The following is a 10,065-nucleotide window of genomic DNA, read 5'->3' as shown; positions in this document are numbered from 1 at the left end:
AGCCCTGTCTCTCTTAACTGAGAGACTTGGGGCCGGAGTTTTATTAGATTCTAGAATATTTATTTGACTTTAAAAAAAATCAAGAATCTGGAACATTGACATAGACATAGCAAAGCACACCTAGACTGACCCAAATATCTGTTTATTTATTTATTATTTATTTATTTATTCATTCATTCACTATATCTACAAATGGATGTACATGGGTGTTACAATTTAACATGTTCATTTGTGTATGGTACATCTTATTCACAACCATACTTTCCATCATTCTCCCTGATCTCCTCTACCCCTTCTCCCTGAGTTATATCAAGTTTCCCACTTCCTTTTTCACATATACTATTATGACTACATTTGTCCATCATTCCCTTTTCCATTCATTCCTGTCTCACTAGCCTTTCCCTCATTCGAAACATGTTTCAGCTTTCTGATGTTAATTTGTTAAACTGTTAATTGTTCAAATGGTTACTCTATGGAATTTTATTCCTGTATATACTATATTTTAGTCAGCACGATCATGTATATATACATGGGCCCTGTTTGGGTTTACAGGTGAGACCCAAATCTTAACAAAATCATATGTCTTATATATTTTATGTGTACACAGTTTTTAGTATGCCTACATTTTGACTGCACCTCATCAAACAAGGTAATGTGCAGAATCTTCAACTTGTAGCATCAGGTAGATGCTCAAAATTTCAGATTTTTGAAGCTTTTGAGTTCCCATTGAATAAAGAATACTCAACCTTTCTTAATGTTGGTTTGCCAAATCTCATTACACAGCAATAAAATAAAGAATATTTAAGGGAAATAAGAATTTTCAATACTGATAAAAAGTGGAAGATAATCTGGCAGTATCCATGAAAATTGCAAATGCGCTTACACTCTGACATAATAATATTGCTTTCAGAAATACAAAGAATATTGTGTTGGGTTATCTACTGCAGCATTGTTTAATAAGGCAAAAAAAGAACACTGGAAGCAAATTGCATATCCGTCAGTAAAGTAATGGCTGAATAAATTACATTATATCTAGTAGACAATATATTGCTACTAAAATAAATGAACTAGATCTATATTGACCTGGGAGTATCTATAACATGTTATCAAGTAAATTGACAAGTGGCAAAGGAAGACAAATAGCATAATAGCCTATTTTTGTCAGAGCAAAAGTATAGTATATGTGCATTTATATGTACTTATAAGGAAATCAAAAAGGCTATGGAAACTAATAGTGGATAATAGCACTGATTTCCTCAAAGAATGAGGTAGGCAGGGAGATACTTATATTAAAATAAAATCTTTGGATTATTTCCCTAGTTACAGTGATCACTTCTCAATTTGTAATTCACATATTTTAATGAAGGAAAAAAATAAGCAGGAGGAAAACTCATTAGACTGCTAGCTTCAAGGGTAAGGATAGATAGTACAAAATTATGGTAATCAATTCCTTTCAGCAATACACATACAGTGCCTGTAATATGTTTACTAGGGTGCTCAGTATCATGAGAAACAGAAAAGAAAAATAAGCCTAGCTCTCAAAACCCCTGTAGACATTCAGAATGCACACATAATTATTTCAAAGGTACTACTTTGCTCAAGAATGGTATATAAAGCTCTGCAGTTTTCCTCAGCTTTGGGTGGTGGCTGCAGTGGGGCTTCGGCTTCCAGTCCACTGATTGAGGGCTAGTCAGAGTGAACAACAGCCCGGCACCTCGTGCTCTGCCCCCCACAGTCAAACGCCTGCCTGCCTGCTGCTTCCATCTTTTCCTTCCGGACCAACACCGCTGGGGCCCAGCGAGTGGCCCAGATGCAGGCCATCAAGTGTGGGAGGTGGAAGACAAAGCTGTAGGTAAAACTTGTCTGCTGATCAGTTACATCACCAATGCATTTCCTGGAGAGTACATCCCTACCATCTTTGACAACTATTCTGCCAATGTTATGGTAGATGGAAAACCAGTGAATCTAGGCTTATGGGATACAGCTGGACAAGAAAATTATGACAGATTACGGCCCCTCTGTTATCCACAAACAGATATATTGATTTGCTTTACCCTCGTGTTTCCTGAATCATTTGAAAATGTCCATGCCAAGTGATATCCAGAAGTGCGATACCACTGTCCCAACGCCGCCATCATCCTCGTGGGAACGAAACTCGATGTTAGGGATGATAAAGACATAATTGAGAAGCTGAAGGAGATGAAGTTGACACCCATCACTCATCACTTACCCACAGGGGTTAGCCATGGCTAAGGAGATTGGTGCTGTGAAATACCTGGGGTGCTAGGCTCTCAAGCAGCCAGGCCTCAAGACAGTGTTGGATGAAGCGCACTCCGTACGTTCTCTGCATGCTGGACCCCCGCCTCCCACCCCGTCAAGAAGCAGAAGAGAAACTGCCTGCTCTGCTCTTGTAAACCGCCATACTCCTCCTCCATCCCTGCCCGCTTTGTATGCTTTACTCAAAAACAGTGGAGCCTTCACACTCAATGCCAAGTTTTTGTTCCAGATTAATTCTCCATAAAACCGTTTTGAACCAATCAGTAATTTTAAAGTTTTCTTTTAAATATGAGTTCAAATTCACATCTTATTAAAATTTAGGGCCCAGGGCTTGGAAGGTAACTCAGTGGTACAACGCTTGCCTTGCATGCCTGAGGCCCTGGGTTCGATTCCTCAGCACCACATAAGCAAAAAGAAAAAAGCTGGAAGTGGCGCAGGCTCCTGGTGGCAGAGGCACATGGCTCTCCCAGGAGGTCCAGGCCCACCAATCAGCCAGCCTCTGCTCCTCCTCCATGCCATGTTGCCATTAACACATACTAACCTTACACTATACCTACTCATGGAGGAGCGAGGGTGACACTCATCTCTTTAGAGCAGTCTTTTTGATTTTGTAGTGAGTTAAAAAAAAATCAGTTGCCTCACTTCCGTGGTGAACCGGAACAGGACTCGTGGTGTTTACTCTAGTGATGTGTTCTAGTCATGAGTGCAGGCAGAGTGGTGACACACGATGTAATGGCAGGATGCAGACAGTATTTGACAAAGTATGAAGTAGAGATTAATTTATAGTACATTGTATACCAGTAATTCAGCTGAAAAAGTGTCACAGGAAAAGGTCTTTTAACAGTTCATTTTGGTCAAATGCAGTATATGACAATGGTCGGCTTTGCCAGTTTCTTGTCTTAAGCATTTCCTTTATCCTACCTGCCGGCCCTCCCCCGATGAGGCACTGCACTCACCTTTTAGTTTTAATTAAGTTTTTTATTGTGAAAATACTGTACAAATGGGTTACAGTTCCATGAGCAAGGTAATGAGTACATGTTTTATCCAGCATTGTTGCCTCTTCCTTTGTTTTTCCCCTACCATCCCTTCCCTTCCACCTCCTCAGCTATACTCCTCCCCTCCACAATTGTAAAGTTCGTTTTTCAACATAGCGTCTTTTACATCTCATTGTTGCATTGGGTCCACCTGTATCCCTGTTTTTGAACTCATCATTCCTTCCTTGCTAACTTAGGAAGTGCTTTTCTTATAGATCCCCTTCTTAATGAGCAATTTGCCTCCTACTTGTACTATAAAATCTTTCAAATAATGCATTAGAAGTTTCTTTTTTCCTTCTTAGATTAGCAAAAGTGCATTCCTGCTTTCACTTACTTTATTCAAAGCTAGTAAGTGCTTTCCTTAGTTTTCTAGTAACTTAGGTGTAAAAATCATGTGTTGCAGCTTTACAGATTTTAAAATACTTTAGATATTCTTAACCTACGAACCTTAACATCACTCTGTCTTGCCAGAGTGCCAGCACTGTCATGTGACTAATCCCGACCCTCCCTCCCCATGTGGACACTTCCTGTGGAGCTCTGCCCACTCTGTTCCCTGTGTCTGAGTTGTGGAACCCTCTTGCTGACCGGTTCTGTACACTTTAACAAGTTGGCAAGAGCACAATGTTGGACCTTTCAACAAGTAGAACATTTTTTTAATTGACACTTGCATAATTGTGGAGTGTTTTTGTTGTTGTTGTTGTTGTTTTTGTCAGTCCTGGGCCTTGAACTCAGGGCCTGGGCACTGTCCCTGAGCTTCTTTTACTCAAGGCTAGCACTTTACCACTTGAGCCACCATACCACTTCTGACTTTTTCCATGTTTGTGATACTGAGGAATCAAACCCAGGGCTTCACTCTACCACTAAGCCTCATTCACAGCTTCTTGTGGAGTGTTTTTACTTCTAATGCAGTTAGCGGCATATTTTGCATGTGTGACTTAAATCTTCGAATAAAAATATGGTGTATATGATGTGTGTCAGTTAACTGGAAGGATGCAATCTGGAACTGAATTCTTTGGGACAAATTTTGTGGGTGCAGCTTAGGTTACCATTGCTTCCCACATTCCCTTAACACTTCAATATAGACTAACTCGCTGAGCACCAGTGGCTCACACCTATAATCTTAGCTACTCATGAGGCTGAAATCTCAGAATGGAGAGCATACTAAAGCTACCAGACCAACTATGTTTATTGCAGCATTATTTACCACAGCTAAGATATGGAACCAACCCAGATGCCCCTCAGTAGATGAATGGATCAAGAAAATGTGGTTTATATACACAATGGAATTCTAAGACTCCATCAGAAAGAATGACATTGCCCCATTTGTTAGGAAATGGAAAGGCTTGGAAAAAATTATATTAAGTGAAGTAAGCCAGGCCCAAAGAAACGTAGGTCCCATGGTTTCCCTTTTTGCAATAATTAGTATATGTCTAAGACAAGCAGAAACGGTCAGATAAGGACTCAAATGTTTTTTCTTTCTTTCCATTGTTTCTAACATATTTATAAGATTATTTCTTTGTTGCTTTGTATGTCCCTCCCCCACGGTATAACCCCTGTTTTCACTGTATTTGATGCCAGTATAATTTGTGGAGGGGAAGGGAAAAAACAAATTGTTTAAATAGGGATACAGGTGTATCCATTACATCAATGAGATATACAAGATGTTATGTCGAAAAACAAACTTTACAACTTTGGCGGAGGGGGGGGGTACTGGGGGGGGAGAGATGGGAAGGAGGGATGGGAAGGGGAAACAAAGAAGGAGGCAACAATGCTTGATAAGAAATGTACTCATTATCTTGCCCATGTAATTGCAACTCCTATGTACAGTATTTTCACAATAAATAAAAAGAAATGAGTATGTATGTGTCCAATAAAATTTTATTTCCAAAGGCTTAGTGTGGTAGAGTATCATCCTTGAGCAAGAAAGCACAGGGACAATACCCAGACCTTAAGTTCAAACCCTACAACTTCCCTCCCCCCACACACATATGAATATAGGCTAAATTAACTTCCAGCTGCCAAGATCTGCATTCTGGATCTAAAAGAGAATTGCTCTGCCTCTATACATGGAAGATAACAAGCACAAAGGAGTTAAGGCCATTCAGAACCAAGGATGGTAAATTTTTGGTTATTAATGACTTCTCTCACCTCCTCCTAATAATGCATTCACAAAATTTGGCTCTGCTGGCTGAAAAACACTGATTCCTAAGAGAGTGAGGAAGTGAGAAAAGATGGCCAAGGTCAATTCAGTATATACTATCAGGTTATCTTTGAGAAAAACCTAAAGTAATCTTATTGGGGAGCTTCGGGAGGCAATATGGGGCATACACTTCAACATTACTCTACTCAAGGGAAAAGAAAGTTGGATAATTAATACCAACTTGTATTAAGTAATGTGGCAACATACAGTAATATTAGCATGTTTATCAAGTCCTTGTTGTCTACTAGGCTGAACACTTCATATGTATTAGGTCACTTAATCTTCAAAACACTCTGTGAGGTCGATATTATTATTGTACTCATTTTGCAGAAGAGTTTCATGAAGTAAAGAATTATAGAACTCCGATAGGCAGTAAGACACAGAAGCCCACAGAGCTTAACACAGGGCTGTATTGGTGGAAATGGTGGCACACTCTTGTAATCTGGGTTGACATAAATAGGAGGTTCATGATCCATTCCTGCAATTGCCAGCCTGGACAATCAAGTATGAAAGCTTATCTGAAAAATAAGTAAGGCACAAAAGAGACTGGGGCATAACAAAGCACTTGTCTAGCATGTACAAAGCCCGGTTCAAAGCCTAGTACTAACAAAAAGAATAATATTAATCTGTCACTGTAATGTAGAAGAGACTACTGTTAGGAAAATGGAGGAGAACGGAAAAAGAATAGGCCGGACTTGATCATCAACAGGCGAGGACTGTTTACTGAGGAACAGCGAGGGGCACAGACCTTCCCACGGGTTTGGAGGTTGTACGAGAGAGTTGGGACAGGAGCTGGGTTTTTATAGGAGGTCCAAGCAAGGAGACAGAGGTTAATGAAAAAAATAACTAGGGGCTGGGAAGGTGGCTCAGTGGTAAAGTGCTTGCCTTGCATACATGAGGCCCTCAGTTTGATTCCTCAGCATCACATAAGCAGAAAAAGCTAGAAGTGGGGCTGAGGCTCAAGTGGTAGAGCACTGGTCTACAGCTGAAGAGTTGGGGGACAGCGCCCAGGCCCAGAGTTCAGGCCTCACGACTGACAAAAAAAAGTAACTAGGTCAAGGGAGCTGGGGCCTTGTTTACAGCTGGGCTTAGGTGGATTGCCCTGCCTGCACTTCAAACAGGTTCACACATACCTGGGATTTTGCTTGGCCTCTGTATGAGCCTGGGACAATAGGGTGGGAGTCAGTCCTTCATATTCCATCTTTAGATACATAAAATGATAGGGCCAAGAGGGGAGAGGCAAGTCCTTCAACTACAGTTATCCCTTGGTATCCAGGGCCCATGGAAACACCAAAATCAGTAGATAAGATGAAGTAGTATTTGCATAAACCTTACATCCTCTTGTATGCCTGAAATCCTCTCTACATGACTAATAATACTTAATATAATGCAAATGCTATGTAAATAGTTGTTATACTATAATGCCTAAGGGATAATAACAAGAAAAAGTCCACATACATTCAGTACAGGTATGTTGTTTTCCAAATGTTTTTAATCCTCAGTTGATTGACTCTATACATGCAGAATCCAAATACAGAAGACTGCCTGTTGTTTACTTCTTTGTTTAGACATTGTTAAGAAGTAAGGTGAATTGGACTGAGCTTTAGGAGAAAAACAATTTGATGTCTGCATTTCTGTTCTGTCTCATAATCCATGACAGACACGATGTTTAGCTTTATATCCCACAATTAACTCACTGGTGAAATGCAGAATTAAAAGTTCTGATAAGGCAGACAGATGGGCATAGTGGCACATGCTTATAATCTGAACACTTAGGATGCAAAGGCAGGAAAATTATGACTTTGAGACCAGTCTAAACTATGTAGTTAGATTAGGTCTCAAAAAGCAAAATAAAACTAAACAACAACAAAATGAAACAAGAGAAATTGCAATGCAGTCAGTAACACTAACTTGTAGTGATTAATAGTTTCTGGGTTTCTGGCCTTGACCAAAAGAGCTCAGGGACAGTGCCCAGGCCCTGAGTTCAAGCCCTACAACTGGCAACTAAAAAGAATAGGTTTCTGGAAGCTTTTCAAAATATCTCATTGTTGTGGGATTTGTTAGATGCAACTTTTTCTCCAATTTAAAGATTATTTTTTTAATTGTGAAAATACCATACAGACGGCTTACAATTACATGAGCAAGGTAATGAGTACATTTCTTATCAAGCATTGTTGCCTCCTCCTTTGTTTCCCCTTGCTATCCCTTCCCATCTCCTCCCTCCTTCCCCCCATGCCAAAGTTGTAAAGTTTGTTTTTTGAAATAACGTCTTGTACATCTCATTGTTGCAATGGGTCCACCTGTATCCCTATTTAAACAATTTGTTTTTTCCCTTCCCCTCCACAAATTATACCAAAATCAAATACAGTGAAAACAGGGGCTATACTGTGGGGGAGGGACATACAAAGCAACAAAGAAATCATCTTACAAAATATGTTAGAAAGAAATATGTTCGCAAGAAAGAAAAACCATTTGAGTCCTTATCTTGAGGTTCATTTCGCCTAACATCAACTTGTTTGACGGTTCCTGCTTGTCTCAGACATATACTAGTTATTGCAAATAAGGGAAACCATGGGATTTATGTTTCTTTGCGCCTGGCTTACTTCACTTAATATAATTTTTTCCAAGTCTTTCCATTTCCTAACAAATGGGGCAATGTCATTCTTTCTGATGGAGATATAGAATTCCAGTGTGTATATATACCACATTTTCTTGATCCATTCATCTACTGAGGGACATCTGGGTTGGTTCCATATCTTAGCTGTGATAAATAATGCTGCAATAAACATAGTTGTGCTGGTAGCGTTAGTATGGTCTTGTTTGTGATCATTTGAGTAAATGCCCAAAAGTGGGATTACTGGGTCATAGGGGAGCTCTACATGGAGTCTTTTGAGGAACCTCTATACTACTTTCCAAAGTGGTTGAACAAGTTTACACTCCCACCAACAATGCAGTAGGGTTCCCCTCTGTCCACATCCCCTCCAGCATCTGTTGTTATTAGATTTCTTGATTATAGCCATTCTAACTGGGGTGAGATGGTATCTCGGTGTTCTTTTGATTTGCATTTCTTTTATGGCTAAGGAAGTTGAGCATTTCTTCATGTGTCTATTGGCCATCCTTTTTTAGATTCAACTTTTTTCAGAAGGAAGAATGGCAGTGCAGATAAAATTTAGTTCAATCACATCTTTCTGTTATCAGCTACATGCCTTTCTAACTATTGTGCTTTAAAGGACCAAAACAAATAGGGTATAGTCTCTGACTTTCACCATGGGGATGAATGAGTACACAAGTGTAAGTAAGCCAGGGACACCAGGATACAATAGAATACCAGGAAATTCAAGTAATCAGATGGGAAGTGTAGTAGTATATCACTGATTTTCAATGTTTATTTAAAGTTCAGGAAAAAATAGTATTTCTCAAAATCACTACAATAGTGTCACATTACCCTAGTAAAATAAATAATGACTCCTTCCTTTCCTCTTCTGCTCAGAAGCAAGAGAATGGGTGGAGAAAACAAAAGTCATTGGCTAATAAGGTGCTAATCTGAATAAGGTAAATAGCTGAGAAAGGAGCTGGGAAAAGGCAAAATACTCAACAAAGGGCTTCATTATTATTCCCAGTGCTTATGGGCTGGAGATGAGTGCTGGGAATAAGAAAGGAACTTCAACCTTCTTTAAATGTTAATAGGAAATAATAATTCACTTGAAAGAGAACATTTCCAAATTACAGAGGAAGTAGGAAAACACTTCTTTTTCCTTGTGAGAGCATGAATGAATGGAGAAAATCAGGTCTACAGCAAAGATAGAATTGATAACTTCCCTGTGAGAAATTTAAGTTACTCAATTGTCTCTTTAAATTGTGGAAACCCCTCATGAAATGGCAGTGATTAGAGTTTTCTCTGTGTTAGTTTTTCCTCCTAATGCTTCAGTAAAATATATCCCATCTCTTCTGTCTTGTGTGTTACTATGGCAACAAATGGAAATACAGGGTATCAGAAGAAAGTGCTGCTGGTTCTATGGCAAACCAACACAGGCTTTCATAAAGAAATGGCAGCCTTGGAGGTGTGGCTCAAATGGTAGAGTGCCAGTCTTGAGCAAAAAAGTCAAGTCAGGGCTCAAGGCATTGGTTCAAGCTCCAGTAGGACCACAAAAATAAGGAAAGGCAGACCATTGGAGCAATAAGGCTCAGATTCGAGATGTTGACCCAGCAGCCAGGAGGCCATCAGGAGAAGGTTCCATAACACTGTGTTGGGTAGAAGAGAAGAGATGCTTTAAAACCACTCTTTATCTCCAAAGAAGTTGAACTGTGTAAAGTAGTAGAGGAAAACCCTGGGGAATTAAGAAATATCCTTCATCTTTGATATTATTTGTGAAACCAAGCTAATTCATCTTTCTATTTTTCTCTCCAAAGGGATTTTCTGTGCATTGTCAGTATTTCATTAACTTCCTTTCGACTTCTGGAACAATCTCTAAAACCAAGCACAGCTCTTATGCACTGATATCAGGTTGTCCATATTCCACAGATTTTCATGTCATGGGATACTCTATTCTGCAT

General features: G+C 39.6%; 1 pseudogene; it reads left to right on the top strand.

Moving 5' to 3' along the window:
- The first annotated feature begins 1,810 nt into the window (after positions 1-1,810).
- Positions 1,811-2,511, top strand: LOC122110922 (annotated as a pseudogene).
- The last annotated feature ends 7,554 nt before the right edge of the window (positions 2,512-10,065 follow it).

The sequence above is a fragment of the Dipodomys spectabilis genome, unplaced genomic scaffold, assembly GCF_019054845.1.
Source record: "Dipodomys spectabilis isolate Male_0828 unplaced genomic scaffold, ASM1905484v1 ptg000082l, whole genome shotgun sequence".
NCBI classification, from domain to species: Eukaryota; Metazoa; Chordata; class Mammalia; order Rodentia; family Heteromyidae; genus Dipodomys; species Dipodomys spectabilis.
This window is presented reverse-complemented; position numbering and strand designations above follow the sequence as displayed.